The sequence below is a fragment of the Ursus americanus genome, chromosome 25 (genome assembly GCF_024610735.1).
Source record: "Ursus americanus isolate L20-20 chromosome 25, mUrsAme1.1.p, whole genome shotgun sequence".
NCBI classification, from domain to species: domain Eukaryota; kingdom Metazoa; phylum Chordata; class Mammalia; order Carnivora; family Ursidae; genus Ursus; species Ursus americanus.
In genome coordinates this window covers 24,364,926-24,383,529 of record NC_142151.1, presented here as the reverse complement: position 1 = coordinate 24,383,529, position 18,604 = coordinate 24,364,926, and the positions used below count along the sequence as shown (strand labels likewise).

The 18,604-nt window shown below is 37.9% G+C and overlaps 1 long non-coding RNA gene across 2 annotated transcripts in view; it reads left to right on the top strand.

Annotated features, from left to right (window-relative positions):
* Positions 1–18,604, top strand: part of LOC123801638 (uncharacterized) — an 89,327-nt gene that overhangs the window by 59,359 nt on the left and 11,364 nt on the right. Inside the window, exon 2 of one of the 2 annotated variants that reach the window (XR_006782282.2) lies at positions 1,604–1,759. This is a non-coding gene — a long non-coding RNA (uncharacterized LOC123801638). Of the gene's footprint in view, positions 1–664; positions 1,760–18,604 lie in introns of those variants that run through there. The other variant, XR_006782281.2, reaches the window with a different exon arrangement.

Here is an 18,604-nt window from a genome sequence, read left to right as displayed (position 1 = left end):
TTGAGTTGTACATGTTTTGCATACTTTATTATATATTCATTATATTTCATAATAAAGGAGTTAACTCTTATTTTAAAGGACTTAATTCTATCAGCCCTATCAACATCAAACATCTGTTACGAGTCAAGTAAGAAATGTAAAGGCATTTTTAAAACTATGTTACCATATGTCTGTAGTATCCTTATTTTTAGTAATAACAATATGTAAATACTTATAAAGAACCAAAGAGCCATTCTTAACAATGGAAGTACTTGAGCAGCATATCCTCAATTGAAAAATCACATTTCTCAGGGCATAATGGCTACTAGCCGAAAGCTCTGTTAAAATAAATTCATCCTGTCTAGACCAACTCAGCATCAAAAGTGAAAACAGATGACTTAGCTATTTCCTTTTCTTTTAAAATATGACTAGTAATGCTCACTGATAGGACTTTGGGGCTAAATATGTGAAGATTAAGTCCAAAAGCTCAGGGTAAGAATTGAAAACCAAAGAGGAAAAGTTTAATTGAAAATCTAGAAGCATTACTGAAAATACTATGTTTCTTCTGGCTTCTTGTGTATAGTTGATGTTTATTTTAAATAGTTACTATTTATTATTATTGATAACATCTATAATAAGATGAATAATAATAAGTACTAACTATATATACTGAATTTCAGAGAATGTTTTACTTAATATCATTCACTTTGTGAACTTAGTGAGGATCTTTTCTTCAGTTCTCTATACCCTACCATGTCTACAATCTGTTACCTATTATTATTAATAAATTATTAATACATCACTTTCATAATGCTATTCTCTCTTCAGTGATTTAGTGACATACATAAACACAGGAGCTTTTATGGAAGAAATTATTTGTATATCTCCTTGGAGTTGTATACTATAGCCCTTGGAATAATCCTCAACTTCCCCTTTTCTCCCTCCACAACCAGTCACCTGGCCCTCCTGAAGTTACTTTTGTTTTGTTTCTTAAAAAACCTCTAGGTTCTGTATTTTCTTCCTTCTCACTGGAAATGGGTTTAATGCTCTGCTATGAGCTATTAAAATGACCTCCTCACTGGCTCTTCTGCTTCTACTCTCTCTCTCCACAAATTCATTCTTCACATGCAACACTTTTCAAAACACAAGATTCGATCCTGTCAGTCCCTTTCTTTGAAATCTTGATGGCTTATTCAGCTTCCTGTCTCATCTCTTGTCACGCAGCCCTCCCCGACATTCCCATGCACTCCAGACATGCCTAAAGCTATAAGTACCCTGAACTTGGGCATTGTCCCAACCCATCCTTCCTGGCCTGTGTAAGCTTCCCATGTCTCTCCACTGGCACACGGTAGGCATTCAGTAAGAGTTCATGGACTCGAAGGCTATTACACCTGTATGGAAATACACCTGGCTCCCCCAGGCGTTTAATTGCTTTCTGCTTTGGGCTCCCAAAGCGATTTGTTCCTGTGTTGATTATTTTGTAACTCTTTCTTCTTTAAGAATAGCAGCCCCATTTTATTGACCTTTGTATTGGAATAACACCTAGCATATAGTCAGTGTTCACTAACATGTAATTCTTTCTTCTTCTTTTTCTAATCTTTATGGACCATAAAAACAATGGCAGCGAATGAATAAGGAAACTCCTTTGAGGGACCTCTCAGTGGCTGCTGCTAGAGGAGAAGTGACCCCTTCATTTCAGCCTTTCCATTGTTCGGATATTCAGTAAATAACAACGAAACGTTTTCTCTGTACCAGTCACCATGCCGGGTACTGGGCCACGGTGAGTCATAATCCTGTTGTCACGGCACTCTGTAAGTGGTGAAATTAATGGAACTGTCACGATTTGGTCTGCGCACAGTAACTTCCCGTTTGTCTTCACTCATAGGAGATGCCTGGAATATCCCATTCAGAAAGGATCAGCTTTTCTTTCTTTCTTTTTTTTTTTTTATCTCAGCCTTTTAAATAGCTCCTTTCATCATCAGTGCTCATAAAAGCATTTCTCAGCTTCTGTCACTTGACATGAGGTTTTCAAAGTATCCCCTGAAGAATCTGATTTGAAAAAAGGAATCTTCAGTTGTGATGATGTGAAATTGATCCTCGGTCACATGTTCTCCTCACTCAGACAGCAGCATTAACCACCATCCTATTAAGTGGCGCCTATTATGTGCGAGAGCCCATCACGTGTCCTTGGTGTGAGCTAGCCCCATTTGAACGAAATCCTTCAGACTTACAGGCCTTGCCGAGAGTAAATAATCGCAGACCATCAAGTAAGCTTTACTCTTTGCAATCAGTTCTAAGGGTGGACGGCACAGGATATGATGCTAAAGAATTCCTTTTGTTAAAGAAAATGATTTGCTTCTTTTCTAATGTAATTCACTTAGTATCTTTTTAGCCCTAACAAAAAGACTTTAAGGAAAGGTTATATGTTAATTATTAAACATACACATTAAATTCTCATCTTCCAGACCAAGTTGAGAATAAAAGTCAAACATTCTGGTTGATTATATTTCTATGTTTGTGATTCATAGATGATCAATTTTCCGATTTAGGGTTGATAAAATTCACATAACATTGTAAATATGCTGATATAATTTAGCCTAGCCTCAAGGAAGAACGAGTTAAGAGCCAACTTCAGATACTTCCTCACATTGCTTGAAATTCTCTTCGTTGTGTCACTTTTCCTAAACTTAAACCAATGCAAGTTGTATTTCAGCGAACAAGTTCCGCACTGAGACTGTATGCGTGCTCCAGGGGGTCCGGTTATTCTCCCCTTAGGATGACTCAGCCTCAGATTGGGTGTCTCCTGGAAAAATTGTAGTGAAAATTAGCATCAGATAGATTTTCCCCTAGAATCTAGCTGAAAATAGAGGCAGTCAGATAAATGCAGTTTTAACAAATAATGAGTTAAAAGCAGGTAATGTAGAGGGAGGAACGCTGGAAAGAGTAGATTGGATGGTTTCTAGCGAGGGGCTTTGGGTATCAAAGGAAAACATGAGAATATCCAGTACTCGGAGGAAAGGTCATTAGTTAAGGGGCTTTTAGCAGCAAGCGGTAGAAAACTTGAGATAAATTTCGCTTACACAGAAGTCAGGTAGACCACATAGAGTTCAGCTCCATTTCCCTGTAAACTCCTGCCGTTGCCTTTCTCTGCATGTTGCCTTCATCTTCAGCCTTGTAGGCCATGTGATGAAGGCCATAACAAGTCCAGGTGCCAACGCCAGATACAGCACAACAGGGTCCAGAGGAAGATGGCACCGTCCATTCCTGTGTGTCACGAGATGGCTAAGCCTTTCCCCAAAGTTCCCCATGATGTTGTACTGTTGAAATTATGTCAGAAACAAGTGGCTATATTTATTCGTCTCTGGCCAGGGGTATGAGAACACCATGAATACTTTGGAAGCTAGAGATGGGGCCAGTATCCCTTCAAGCGCCTAGCCCCTAGAGGAGGATGGACACCTAAATAAAAGTGCAGTTCTATTAGGACAGGAAAACCAAGAAAACTGGTTATTGATTATGCAACCGGTGTCTCTTACATAAAGGGGTGAAGAATGCATGATTCTATGAAATGGAAGAGAGAGGAGAAGACACAAGAGGGGAAGTCTCCAAATACACAATTCATAACCTTCAGGCTTTCTGGAGCTCAACTCGGGTTTTACACTCATCTTTAATTAGTATCCATTATCATTGTATACCAGTCACAGCAGCACCTATCGATAGGACCCATTAATAGACATAGTCTATTAATGGAATTATTGGGGATATTACCTAGGACGTCATGCTTCCTTTTCCCCAACAAAGCTAGTATACAACAACTTTTTTTTGTAATAATGATTTCACAGACAAAATACAACATGACTCCTGTAATTTAATGAAATGTTAATTTGATACATGCATGGATACCTAGTGTTTTACGATTTAATACTAAGAGGGGATTATATGTTGTTTAATTTACTATTTAGTGTATAATCATTAGTTCCATTTTCTAATATTCTGGTATCATGTCCGGTATCATCCATTTACTTATTCAAGTAATATTTATTATCTACCTATTTTATGCCAGGCCTTAGTCAAAACTCCAAGAATACAAAGTTTGGTGAAAACAAAGAGTTCGCATGAACAAATGTAGGCTTAGAAGATTTAATCTCTTAAGAGATACTCATATTTTAAAAATCATTCAAATGAAACCAGATCTTGTGAGAAAAAGCAAAACAAACAAAAAAAAGAATAAGCCAAATTTTCTGCAAAGGGAGAAATTGCCTGATGCATGAGTAATACTGTGTTTCAAGAATTATTTTCTTAAAAGCCTCTTGTGGACGTGAGTTTGCATTTTGGAGGAAGCTGTTGGGAAATGTAAGGCTCACTCAGTCTCTGTTGCCTTATCAATGTAGATGGTAAACAATGAGCCCAAACCGATGACATCATCTACCATTACACCTTTGCAAATAGTTGTCTCATTATCAAATGTAAATAGAAAAATGAAAGGGGGGAAAACCCACAGAATCTAGCAACAAAGCATACATTTTGAAGAATTCTATTGGTGTTTCATAAAATGTAGGAATTTTGACTGTCAAGATAGTGGAGGCGGGAGCTATTTTTTAATAATTAGATAATTTATGCAACTCCCTAGTGTTTCCTACAATATTTTATATACATTTGCTTGAATATTTTTTAGTGAGAAAACTTTAAAGAATTCATATCTTAGGGATCCTAGGTGGCTCAGTCAGTTGGGCAGCCGGCTCTTGATTTGGGCTCAGGTCATGACCTTGGGGTCCTGGAATCAAGCCCCACTTTGGGCTCAGTGGGGAGTCTGCTTGAGGATTCTCTCTCTCTCTCTGCCTCTCCCTCTGCCCCTACCCCCACTTTCTCTCTCTCTCTAAAAGAAATAAACAAATCTTTCAATAAATCTTTCAAAAACGAAGAATTCATTTCTCACTGTCCAGTTGTAAAACTTTCCTATGAAGTCTGTTTCTTGCTTATTTTGGGGAAAATTCAAAATAAAGTCCTAAGGGCTAGAAACAGAACTACAATTTTGAAACTACTCTCAACCAAAAATGCATTCAAATGGCAATTTTTATTTATATGCAAAAAAATCTTAAAGTTACCTGACATGAAAGCAGGATAAATTATGTAAACTCACAAGAAGTGTAAGCGCATCCTTCATATCCGATTCAGTTCAACCTATTTGATTAAATAAATGCTGTGCCAAAGCCCAGCTGAAGGTGAACGAGGGCGGGACTAAAGACACCGGCAGTGAGAACAGCAAGACGATTAAGCAATACTGCTGCACGGGATAAAATACAAGCTCCTCAGCATGACGTGAAACGCCCTCCACAGTCTGACTTGGGATTGTCTTTCCTGTCTCATGTTTTGCCCAACTACCCCATATTCCATCACTGAACCCCATTTGGGATTCCCCACATCCTTCACATCTCCCTGCCTTTCCCCCCAGCATTTTATTTTGAATATTTTCAAGCTAATGTTTCAAGAATTTTACAGGGAGCACCCATATGCCCGCAACCCAAATTCCATCACTAATATTGTATTGTACTTATTTTATTACGTATCCACCTATCTCTCTATACTTCTGTACATCAAAGGAAATCGCAGTGACCAGTACTTTCCCCCTAAACACCTCAGCATGTATATTCGTTCACAAGAGAGCAGTACTGCTTTACGGCTGTTAATTTTCCTACTGTGGTAAAATTTACAGACAGTAGTAAAATGTACAAATCTTAAGTATACCATTGGCTGAATTTAAAAAAAAAGATTTTATTTATTCATTTATAATCTAACTGGATTTACTTTTTGTGTACGGTGTGAGGTAGAAGTTAAGAATAATTGTTTTTCCATATCGATGCCTAGTTACTGCAGAACCGTTTGTTGAAAAGAATTTCTTATTCGCATAGGTTGCCTTGGTACTTCACCAAAATCAGATGACCTTCTGAGTGTAGATTTCTTTTTGGGTTTTCAACTCTGTTCTATTGATCTTGTTGATATTTATGCCGGTACCATAATTTATGGATTATTGTAGCTTATGGTAAGTTTTGAAATCATGTAGTAGAAATGCTCCAATGTTTTTCAAGTTTGTTTTTCATTCCAGGTCCTTTGTGTTTCCATTTAATTTTACAATCGGCTTGTTGATTTCCAGAAAGAAAAAAAAAGGCAACCTTCTGGGACTATAATTTGCATGGCATTGATCTATAAATCAATTTTGTACCATGTTCTTTCAAAAAAATTTTTCTCTGTGATTTTTTGTACTCTAGTCCTCCTGCCTGAAATATACTTTTTCTCATTTTTCTCATTTTTCAGGACTCAGTTCCAATACCACTTCTGTTAAGTCTTCCCAGTCAACCTTCTCTGAAGGTAGAATTAATTGCTTATTCCTTCTTTTGAGCTCCTATAACAACTAGTTATACATACATCAGTAGAACTTACCATATTATATTATGCTTGTTTTTGCTCACTTATCTTTCTTCCAAACTAGCCTGAAAGGTCATGAGCACGGACCAGTATTTTATTCAGTTATTCCCTTTTACCTAACATAGCAACCGGCATATAGTAAACTATTCTTAAATGTTTGTCCATTCAACTCTTTATTTTGTGTCTTACTATATACTAGAGGTTACATCTTAACTGGGGACACAGAAAAGAACATGTATACAGATAAACAAATAAAATCATTGCAGATAATGCTAAGCGATTTAAAGACAATAAAACTAGGAGAAGGGATAAAGAGGACTGGAGGCATGGTACAACTGCTTTACCTTAGATGGTCATAGAAGGTCTCTGAGGAAGTGACATTTGAGCTGAGACATAACTGATAAAAACGGAGCATCCATAAGGACTTCTGGGGTGAACAGCCTTTCGGGCAGAAAGAACAAAAAATATAAAAGCCCTGAGGTGAAATCAAGCTTAGACCAAGGAAGGGACAATTATTGGGCAATTGTATGTCTAGCAGAGAAGAGTGTCTGGGAAAGCTTCACAGAGCTGAGGCTTGAGAAAATGAGTAGGTGTTATTCTGTCAGAGAAGTCAGAGGGAAAATATTCTAGGCGGAGGGAACTATATATGGCAAGGAGAAATATATAGTCAAAGGGGAGAGTGGTAGGAGGTGACGTTACAGAGGCAGGCAGAAGCCAAATAACGTAGGTTATGGACCTTAGAAAGTAGTTTGGATTTTATTCTGATTGCAAAGGAAAGTCATTAAAGTCAGAAGTCAATATGATATATGCTGTGTGAAGACCACTCTGGGTCCTAAGTAGCAAACAGGCATGGGTGGGTGGGGCAAGAGCAGAAGCCCTGAGACCAGACGGGAGACATTGCAGGGGAACGGGTGGGAAGTAAGGGAGATTTGGACCAGAGTTCTCAGTGAAATGGATGAAAAATTGTCACCTTCAGGCTATATTGAAGGTTTCACAGATAGGTCTTGAATATGAGACATGAGGAGAATAGGATCAATGATGAGTGCCACTTTTTCTGGCCTGGGTGTGTCATGGGACCATTTACTGAGATAAAGAGAAGCACATTTGGGCAGGGGGAGTGGGAAGGGGGAAAAGCCAAGAGTCAGGAGTTCCACTGTGGGAATGTAACGTTTGAGATGCCTGGTAGATATCCAAGAAGAGATGTCAAGTAGATGATTGGATATACAAGTTGGGAACCCAGAGGAAAGGTCAGAACTGGATGTTCTTGGGAGTTGTAAGCATATGGCAGGTATCCAAGACCATAGACCTGGATGAGATCACTACAAAGAAAAAAAAGAGGACTGAGGAACAAAGGAGATTGGGAAAGAGGAACTATTGTGAGAGGATAAAATCAGGAGCCTGTGATGATACCAGGGAAGCCTGGAGAAGGAAATGTTTCAACAGAGAATAATTGAGAGATCAAATCAAGTGATGGGAGGAAAGTTGGCCTATAAGAACCTTGCAAAATGAAATTATTTGGTGACGATCATAAAATCCATTTCGGTAGAGTGATACTCAGTAAAGCCTGATCCTAGTGGATTGAGGAGTGATCGTAAAGGAGAAAGAAGGAGGCAGGTAACATGGACAACTTCAAGATTTTGTCCTGAAGGTAATCAAAGACATCTATAGTAGCTAGAGATGACTTGAAGTCGAAGAATGTGTTCTCATCATTTATTTTTTAACATAGATGACATTAAGACATGTTTTCTGCACATGGAAATAACCCAGCCATGAGGGAGGAAGTGAAAGAAAAGGAGATAATTTGGAACCAATATCCTTGTTAAGTTCTAAATAAATGAATGCATGCATGAATGAATGAAGTGATGAATGTGGTAATTAACTAGGTGGTGGGAATTTTTCACCATGTGTGTGTATGTCAAATGACTACCATGCACACTTTAAATATATTGCAATGTTATTTGTCATTTATATCACAATAAAGCTGAAAAAATTTTATTAAATCTGATAACTACTTTTTTTAAAAAAAAGCTTTTTATAAAAATAAAGCAGAAACTGAGGATGCTTAATTTATGTAAGGAAAACAAGGAAGTAAGGAAACCCATCAAATATGTATCCCCTAGACAAAATATAGTGATTTTTCTGCTATTTTCGAACTCTTTTGTATCAGGCATAATTGTAGAGATCACTGCAATATTACTGATATTTAAAAATATACAGTCTCGGGGAGCCTGGATGGCTCACTGGATACAGCATCTGACTCTTGATTTCAGCTCAGGTCATGATCTCAGGGTTGTGAGATGAGCCTGGCCCAAGGCTTCAAGCTCAGTGGGGAGTCTGCTTGAGATTCTCTCTCTCCCTCCCCCTCTCCTCTGCCCCTCCCCCTCTCCCTCTCTTAAAAAGAAAAAATATATATATACACACACACACACATGCGATCTCTGATTAGTATATCTATCATTGCCATCTCAATTTGCTATCAGTATTTCCCTATTGGCATGGACTGAAATGCTATGAATTGCTGGCATTCACTAAAATGCTAATGGCACTGATTGAAAAAGTCCATCTTCATACATGACCCTGGAGAACTGAGAGTCACAGTATTGTAAAAAATTGTATTAATATAACTCACTTTTATTTTACAATTTAAAACAGTTTATTAACATACTCAACATGAATAAATGGCTACTTTCTATTTGATTTATGAACATATAAGCCAAAGAAATGTCCTTGTAAAAATGAGGAAGTGAAATGAGAGCACAAAATGAGGGCTTGGCCTCAGACAGCAGGGACATTTATTTCATCATAAGAGGAAGGAAAGCGGAGTACATGGGTACTATTGTAGGTATGATGACAATTTGGTGGTGGAAAAACAAAATAAAATAAATGAAAGGTTGAAAAACTAGAAAGAGTCCTCTTAGGACTTGAGGATTGATTGGATGTTAGGAATGGAATAGGTTTGGGGACACCTGGGTGGCTCAGTCGGTTAAGCGTCTGCCTTCGGCTGGGGTCATGATCTCAGGGTCCTGGGATCGAGTCCTGCATTGGGCTCCCTGCTCAGCAGGGAGTCTTCTTTTCCCTCTGCCCCTCTCCCCTGCTTGTGTCCTCTCTCTCTCTCTCAAATAAATAAATAAAAATCTTAAAAAAAAAAAAAAGGAATGGCATAAGTTTGAAAAGCACTGAAAGGCTTCCAGAATTGTAGATAAATGGGGGCCAGGGGGCAGGTGCTAACAAGAGCATCTATTTGTTTGTTCATTCATTCACTCATTCAACATGAGGCAGCACAAGCAAGATGGACACCAAAGGAACATGCAGTTGAATTTACATACTAGTTCTTGACTCCATTTTTAATGGGACATGACCAGTAAATGGATAACTAAATGTTGTTCTGGGGTCATGAATAAGAAGGAAGGCTATTTGTTGATCCTGAGATGTGTTTTTTAGTTAACATAGCTTGAAATACTCGTTTTTATTACAAAAATTGCTTTTTATGGTGACTGCATCACAACATTTTAAGACAGTCCCACATCTTTCTCCTTAGGTACAGGGTGGGCACATTATTCTTTCCATAGACTTCTTTTATACCCTGTCCCCTGAACTTTACCCATATTTTGATTGCATTCTTTCTTTAGATATGTCGATATAATCTTTCAAGTGACTGCAATATTCTAAATTGAGATACAATAGAGCTTAATGATTAAGAGCATGGACTCCAGAGCCAAATTGCCCAGATTTGAAGAATGGCTTCATCACAAACAAGTTGAGTGACCTTGGAAACATTACTTAGCCTTTTTTAGCCCTCAGTTTCCTTATCTGTAAAATGGGAATAATACAGAGAGCTTAAAAACGTACAAATGAGTGCATGTGCAAGTGCTGAAATCTGAATAAGCTCCCTGAGCTATACCAATATCCATTTCTTGGTTCTGATGTTGTACTGTAGATGTTCAAGATATTAACATTGGGGGAGTCTGATGGAAGTGTGGATGGGACTTCTCTATACATTTCTTTGCAAATTTACATGAGTTTATAGTAATATTACCTACTTCATAGAGTTTTAGGAGGGCTACATGCTCTGATATGATTATGTAAAGTGCTTAGAATAGTGTCTGGTATACACAAAGCATTATATAAATGTCAGCCATCATTCAAAGGTGATTTTCATTGTATCTGCTCTGAATCATTTTTATAGTTTAACTCCCTGAGGGCAACCATACTTCTCTTATGTAGTAGCTCCTGGGAGAACCATGTGTAATATGAATATTACACATGTGATGTATGTAGTATATTTAATATATACGTGATATATATGTATAGTCTGTAACATATGGAGTCTGTTCAGGAGCTAGTCCGGGATAGCACTTGCTCTTCAGTTGTCCTGTCTTCTTAGTCTCCTCCTATCTGCAACAGTGCTTTAGTCTCTCCTTGGTTTTCATGATCTTGATACTTTTGAAGGGTACTAGTCAGGTATCCTGTAGAATGCGCGTGCTTTGAAAGTAATCCACTAAATCCAGCTCATACCCAAGGGGCAGGGAATTAAGCTCCACCTCCTGGAGTGGGAGTATTTAAATATATTATTTGCAGTTTCTTATAAGAAAGATTTCTCGCTTATACCCAATTTATTTGCTTACTCAATCACGTATTTATATCAGGATGGACTTACAGATATTTATGTTATTCTTTGAATTATAAACCAATACGACCGTTATTAATTTTGTTGCTCAAATCGTTCCAGCTTTGGTCGTTGGGAGTTCTTTTGTGCGAACTCCTGTGTCTTTCCGACATGCTCCCAACCTTTTTGTTTTTAGCCATTCTTTGAAAGTGTAAGAAATGGCAATGCACACCAAAATGTGTTATAGACAAATTAAGTACATTGACATCCTCTAGAACTTTAATTTGGTTGGCAGATACCTTTATTATGGCATTCTGCAATAAATGCTTTCTGATATCACTGTTTTTAGTTAGTTAAACCTTTGTTTTAGATAATGCTAAGTGAAATAAGTCAAGCAGAGAAAGACAATTATCATATGATTTCTCTGATCTATGGAACATAAGAACTAGGAAGATCGGTAGGGGAAGAAAGGGATAAACAGAAGAAAGGAGGGGTAAACAGAAGGGGGGATGAACCATGAGAGACTATGGACTATGAGAAACAAACTGAGGGCTTCAGAGGGGAGGGGGTTGGGAGACTGGGATAGGCCGGTGATGGGTATTAAGGAGGGCACGTATTGCATGGTGCACTGGGTGTTATACGCAACTAATGAATCATCAAACTTTACATTAGAAACCAGAGATGTACTGTATGGTGACTAACATAATATAATAAAAAAACATTAAAATAAAAAAAAAGGTGGGTTTCCTTGAAATTTTTCACATATTGTTCCACTCCAAAAAAAAAAAAAAAAAAAAAAAAAGAACTTGGAGACAACTGAGAGCAACTTTTATGCTCCCTATCTTTTTTACTCTCTATTTCTCGTTCTCCTAAAAAGTGAGAAACCTGCTAAAAGAATCCTTTCATAATTTTGTTTTGCCTATTACAAATAATAGTACAGTAAATAGATCTGCTTAGAGTGAGGAAGGGCCTCATGACCTTGGTATCTTGTTGCTTTAGAAATTCTAGAGGAGAATTGCCAAGTGCTCTCCTATTGCCTTTCTAAATATTTATATGAGGAGTTCTTGCAGAGGCTTTTCTGAGCCGTTAGGCATTCATGAACATGACTATCCTGGCAGTGAGGCAATTTTCTGGAGAGAAATGCAAATGCGACGAAGATCTTTGTATTGTCTACAAGTTAGTTCAGAAAGAAGCCAGGAAGCAGAGCTGGAAGAGGAACAAATGAGTTTATTTGGAATCTCACAGACTTAAGTGGATTTGTAATTTTAATACACTTAAAGAAAACAGTATACGTAAAAAACAACAACAACCCAGTATCAAGTACATACTTGATACTAGCCATTAGAATGGACACTTTTACCTTTCTTATAACCTTAGAGGTTAAATCTTTACCAAGGGTCATTTTTTTTAAAGGATTTTTGCTGTCAAGTGACAGAAAATCCAAAACTAAAGTGGCATATATAAAAGTGTAAGTATCTGAGGGACGCCTGGGTGGCTCAGTTGGTGAAGCATCCCCTTCGGCTCAGGTCATGATCCCAGGGTCCTGGAATCGAGCCCTATGACAGGCTCCCTGCTCAGCGGGGAGCCTGCTTCTCCCTCTCCTTCTGCTGCTCCCCCTGCTTGTGCTCTGTCTCTTAAATAAATAAATAAAATCTTTTAAAAAAATTAAGCAGAAAAAAAAAGTAACTGTCTGTGAGATGATATGGTGCTTCAAGGTATGTCTGGCCTTGACCTTAGGGTCCAAGATGACAACATAAGTGTTCTAAGCAGGAGAAAAGTAGAGGAGGCACACAAGAGGGCACACACATTTTTCTTTAGAAAGATTCCCAGAAACTTCCCCACGCCTCTTCTCTTTACCCATTGGGTCAGGACTTAGGCATGTAGTCACCTCTAGCTGCAATCAAATTACTCTGGAAATGTGGTAGTTCTTTTTCTAAGTGGCTTTGTGCCCAGCTAAGTTTTCTGTTTACAGAAGGGGAAGGCAGATATTAGGGACAATTAGAAGTCCCTGCAAATGTCATAAGTGACAAAGACAGGATCTGAACTCAGATACGTCTTGCCCTCATGTTCTTTCTAAACCAAATTTGTTCACTGGGCACAAATGTAGAAAATGTGTTGAACTGGAGCCACTTTTGGCCCTATCAAGTTGACTGAAAGAAAGGAGCATGCTTGTGACCGAGAATGCAAAGAAGCTGAAGAATTGTATGCTGGTTTCACAGCTCCCTTTACGTGGGCAAAGAACAATCTTGATAAGTCTTCAGGTCCTCCTGGAAAGGGGGAACAATAGTTTGAGAACCAACTGTCCACAATTCTGGACTAGACCTGTACTGTCCGATACAACAGCCACTAGCGAAATGTGGCTACTGAGCACTTGAAATGTGACTAGCTCGAGTTGAGATGTACTCTAAGTTTAAAATACATACGTACTGAGTACAAACAAAAAATGACACGTAGCTCAGTAATTTGTATATTGATTACATGTTCAGAGTGTAACATTTTGACATATTGAGTTAAATAAAATGTTATTAATTTCATGTTGCTTTTTGCTTTTTTAATGAGCTATTAAATTTAAAACTACATATGTGATTCGCATTTGTGGATTGCATCATATATCTATTGGAAACCAGTTTTTCCAGGAGACAAAGAATTGTCCTACAGAAGCCCTATCATTGAAACAGTTTTTCAAAATGCTCAACAAACAAACTGAGAGCTTCAGAGGGGAGGGGGTGGGGGGAATGGGATAGGCTGGCGATGGGTATTAAGGAGGGCACGTATTGCATGGTGCACTGGGTGTTATACACAAGTAATGAATCATGGAACTTTACATCAAAAACTAGGGATGTACTGTATGGTGACTAACATAATATAATAAAAAATTATTATTAAATAAACAAATAAATAAAATTTTTAAAAAATGCTCATAGAATCTGTGAGAACTTATCTCTGAGTGTTCTGAAAAAAAGGATGTAGCAAATCTGGCTCAAATAAATGACCCCAGATTCTTTCTGGGCTCTTTCTCTCATCTTCAATGAAATGTGAATGATATTGACTATCCTCTGGGTAACTTGCATGGATTCACTCCAACACTTGGATTGTAGTGGGCCTCTCCAGTCCACATTTCTGAAGCATATGGCCATTGTTATTATTAGACGAGGTGATTTATGGAGATTACTTTTTGAAAGCACCTCTGGTTTATTCACACCCATGAGGAGAAATACTTTTAGTTTAGACACAGTAATAACAGCTGGTCAACATAGCCTACGTGAAGAACCTCATGATTTCTTAAAGATTACTGAAAGTGAGTCCTCAAGCACATTTGCAAGTTATGTAGTAACTTAGTAAGTCTTTGGCTGGCTCAGAAGCTATGAATTCATTACAGCAATCAGTTGCTCTCTTGTTATACTTTTATCTATCTTTAGCTTCAAGTTTCCCTTAGCAGTGATTGATCTATACTTCCCAGCTGAAAGTTTAGTGTTTTCTCTGTAGAGAAAGAAGGAGGATTTGAGGAGTTCTGCTTTTTTTGGTCCATTAATATTTTATCATATATTGTCAGCAGTGAGTGTATCTGTTCCTTGTTCTTCTATTCTGGAAACAGATTTATGTAATATCTTCTTACTCTAAATATTATATATATGTAGGTAGACAAAGAGATAGAACCAATATTTGTGTTCTTAGCATTTTCATCAAATTCATCTCATTCCAGATTTCAAATACTCTATTTGTCCAGTCTACCAATGTAACTATCTTTTATTAACTTCACATTATTCAGCACCCGCACTATTCATTTGAACTATCTGCAAATTATACTGATATAAAATTAAAATAATACATAATATATAGCTTCTAAAATAAGCCTTCGAAAAAGGATTTTAAGTGGCTTTCTTGTTTAACAAATACTGTCCTTGATGGCAAAAAATTAAAAAGTGTACTAATGATAAATCAAGTAAAAGGAAATAGTGAAGGAAGGCAGTTGTTGCCTACTCAGAGTGGATTAGTTAAAAATAAAGGTGCCTAAGTGATTATTTTTTAAGTAACTTGAGATATTTAATTTTTTAAAAGATTTTATTTATTTATATTACTTGAGAGCACGTGGGCATTTGTGCGCACGTGAGCAGGGGGAGGGGCAAAGGGAGAAGAAGAGAGAGAGTTGAGCAGACTGCCCCCTGAGCGTGGACGGAGCCGATGCGGGGCTCGATGTCATAACCCCGAGACCATGACCTGAACTGAAATCAAGAGTTGGACACTTAACTGACTGAAACACCCAGATATCCCAACATATTTAATTTTTGTAGACCCCTATCATTTCGTTGTCCCCCAAGACTTCTCCTCTTCTGGGAACAGCACCATTTATTTTGGGAAAGTTGTTCACCTCGCACTCCAATATGGTGGTTCTGGTGTGAACACCCAACTGCAGTACCCAAACCAATGGCCATAAAATGACCACATGATGCCAATGAGAGTTTTTCCGCAGGACTTTTCTAACTGAATTAAGGGAAGAGAGTCAGTTCTTCTCTGAAGAATGCAAAGGTAAAAGGGGTGTGCCTCACCATGTGATAGGTTGGAGAACATACCACTGATATGCAAAGAGGAGCTGATGCCTGGAATAGACAGAGTTCACAAGGTGCTTGTGTATCTGGTTTCATGAATATCCCACCCTTAATGACAATTCAGTTATGTGAACCAATAAATTCCCCTCTGCTTAAGTAAACTTGAGTTGTGTTTCTGTCAATTGAGGACCAAAAAAGCCCCGGCTAATACATTATCCCTTTGGTAGGCAGCCTACGAGATGACCCCCAATGATCTTAAATTCTGTGACTCACACCCTTGTGTAGTATCCTCATAGATTGAGTAGGAATGTGATCGATAGAAGCATACTGGGCGTGATGGTGTATGGCTCCTATAGCTAGGTCATAGAAAATATTGAGTCTTCTATCTTGGTCTTTTTGGTTAATTGCAAAGGAGGCAGCCAGCTGTCATGTTGTAATGTCACCCAAATAGTCTCAAGAAGAGGCATACATGGAGAAGAGCTAAGGCCACTTGCAAATAGCCAGTGCCAACTTGTCACCATGTGAGGGAACCACCTTTGAAGCATATCCTGCAACCCCAGAAAAAAGCCTTCAGATGACTGCAACCTCATGAGAGACCAGATTTAAAACCATCTACCAAGCCATACCCAAATCCCAGACCCGCAGAAACTATAAGAGATTATTGTTGTTTCAGGCTACTTGTTTGGGGTTAATTTGTTAGCCTAAGCAAATATGTTACCTATATAAAATCAGATAACTCATACAGCAATGTGGGGATATTGTTAAGAAGAGGGAGAAGCCTAATACAATGATATGGTTCTTTCCCAGAGACATGGTCACTGACTACGTTGGCAGCCATTGATACCCAGTACTCCTCTCTCCTACCTCCTTTACACACTTACCTGGGTTATACACATTAGCATGAGCCATCATAAAAGCTAATATCTCAATATAGAGGAAAAATAGCAAATCAACTCATTTGAATTCCATTTCACGATCTGTTAGTTTAAATAAGATTCTATATTGACACTTACTTAAACGTATTAAATCTCAGTTGCTGTTACTCGTAGAAAAATAAATATTAACTTGTTGTAGATATTTAAACACATTTTCCCACTGCTTCATATAATAAAGGTAAGACTTTCTTTCAGACAAATGAATAATTGAGGACTTCTGCTACTATCATCTAAAGAGGATTCTAATCATTGGATTTTCTCATTGACCTCTATTAGAATATTGGATTTTTAGCTTAATGTAGAACAATTTACAAATACAATACAAATTTTTGGTTTGGACGTGATGTTTTTAAACTTGTTAAATAGCATTAAATTTTTACTTTTTTCTACTTTTATTCTCTGTGTTTTCTAGTTTTAATCATTATTACATGGACTCTTGTTCAACTTCCTGTTCAAATGATAGCTCAGCAGATGGATCATTGGTCTCAGTGTGAGGCAGAAGGGTGAGAGCCAACAGATCTACATTTGTTCGTGGCCCCAGCATTAGCTGTGCTATGACTCCACACACCTTCTCATCTATCAAATAAGTGCCTCAAACATGTACAGGCCTCAAATTCTATAAAATTGGGAAAGTCACTGAACATTGAGACTTCAATTATCCAACCTGTATATTGGCGAGTCAAAAAAATCATCAGGGGCACCTGGGTGGCTCAGTCGTTAAGCGTCTGCCTTCGGCTCAGGGCGTGATCCCGGCGTTATGGGATCGAGCCCCGCATCAGGCTCCTCCGCTGGGAGCCTGCTTCTTCCTCTCCCACTCCCCCTGCTTGTGTTCCCTCTCTCGCTGCCTGTCTCTCTCTCTGTCAAATTAATAAATAAAACCTTTTTTAAAAAAATCATCAACATTTGTAAGTGTAAGGTAATAGGTCTTCAGTCACATTTGTGTTCTCGATATCTGGAGTTGCATTGTGTACAATTCATTTCACTGTTGGAAAGATTGTGAAAAGGAAACATTATCAATATGGTAAAATTAATGTTTTAAAATGCTGCTAAGAAAAAGTACATAGAAGCCAGGAATGAGTCATAATTATAAAAATGATAATACTTTATATTCAAAAAACACAATATTTTCAAGGAATGATGGTTTAAATTATAACTGAATTACATATTAAATAATATGTGCGAATAATCCAATGGAATAATGTTTCTTCCTTATGTACTCCCTAATTCCTTGATTGTACAATGCAAAGTTTCTGGAACACTTGATTTTCACAACAATAGTATAGTTTGGTATCTTTAATACAATCTAAATATTTCTACAGCAGACACTGTATGTAACTATCGGCCAACATTTTACTTATGAAGCTGCTGAAAATCCTTCTCGAAACCAGTAATGAAAGATTAAGTCATGACCAGCAGAGTTTTACTGTTCAGGGTTTGATGTTGACCTCGTTGCAGCGATCGGGAACATTATATATGCTGTATTTCAGTAGCTAGAGCCACACATCAAACCTGTAAAGGAGCTACCATTGTCCCCAGTTTCAAAACTAAGAAAGAAAAGCAAAAAAAGGTAGTTAACTTAGCATATTTTTGACATAGCAATAAAAGGAGGAACCGGGATTTGAACATACATCTCTAAAAATAGCTTTCAAACTTTTTGTCAAGCTATGGAATCTTAGGGCGAAAGCTTCTGTGCATGTGAAAACTATCAAACAGATAAAGTGGCTGCTTCACTTCTCTTCCTGCCTCTGACCCCCCCCCACTGTGCTCTAACACCCCAGTCAGAAAACGACTGGGTTATGTCCTTATGCCTCCTTATTTGACTTTTTCTAAAAGTAACAATCCTCAGTGTACCAAACCATTCTCTACTAACAAGAATATTTGCTAGAGTAACACACTTATGCAAGGTAATATTTGCCAAGCTTGAGATATTATGATGCAAGATCGGTATGATGATGTTGGTGAGGATAATGGTGAGGATAGAGTCTACTTTATATAAAACCTGTGCATTTGTTTAGTTTCAGAGTTAAATAATAACATATGTGCAGGCCTCTTAAGGCATGTAGCCAGTTTCACTCCTCTCTCTCCTGAAAAGCATCAGAGTAATTCTTTGTGAGAAG